Source organism: Hipposideros armiger, unplaced genomic scaffold (assembly GCF_001890085.2).
Source record: "Hipposideros armiger isolate ML-2016 unplaced genomic scaffold, ASM189008v1 scaffold_235, whole genome shotgun sequence".
NCBI lineage: Eukaryota > Metazoa > Chordata > Mammalia > Chiroptera > Hipposideridae > Hipposideros > Hipposideros armiger.
The window spans coordinates 1,674,190-1,674,719 of record NW_017731585.1 but is presented as its reverse complement, the minus strand read 5'-3'; positions in this window follow the sequence as shown (position 1 = coordinate 1,674,719).

Genomic DNA, 530 nt, shown 5'->3' with positions numbered 1-530 from the left:
AACAAATCTAATTATTAGGCAAATATCTGATGAAGCCACTTTATTCACTGAATGGCCTCAGACTCCTTGTGCCCTTTAGAAGTGGCTGATATGTGCTAGTCTGCTCACTACAGAGACTTCCCTCAGCATATCCACATCCCACATATTCTGTATTATTAGTTGGGTCTCACATGAATGTCTTACTACAAAATATTAAATTAATAAATACACATATAAATAATTTTATGCTTAAAAGTTTGTGTTCTCTGAGTACAAAAATGTTTTCAAAAGTTGGTTATAATTGCAAATATTAAAGTAAAACAAAATCCTAAATCAACAGAGGACTAGAAAAGGAATTTTCCTACAATTGAATATCATATGGCAAGAAGCATGAATAAACAAACTACACATAAAAACACTGATGACTTACTGGTTTAATGTTCACAGAAATAAAATCAAGTTGCAAAAGAATAAGAAAATTAAAAAGAAAGAAAACTGGAGTAGCCATGCACGTACTAATATCAATCAAAGCAGATTTTAGAACAAAGAAT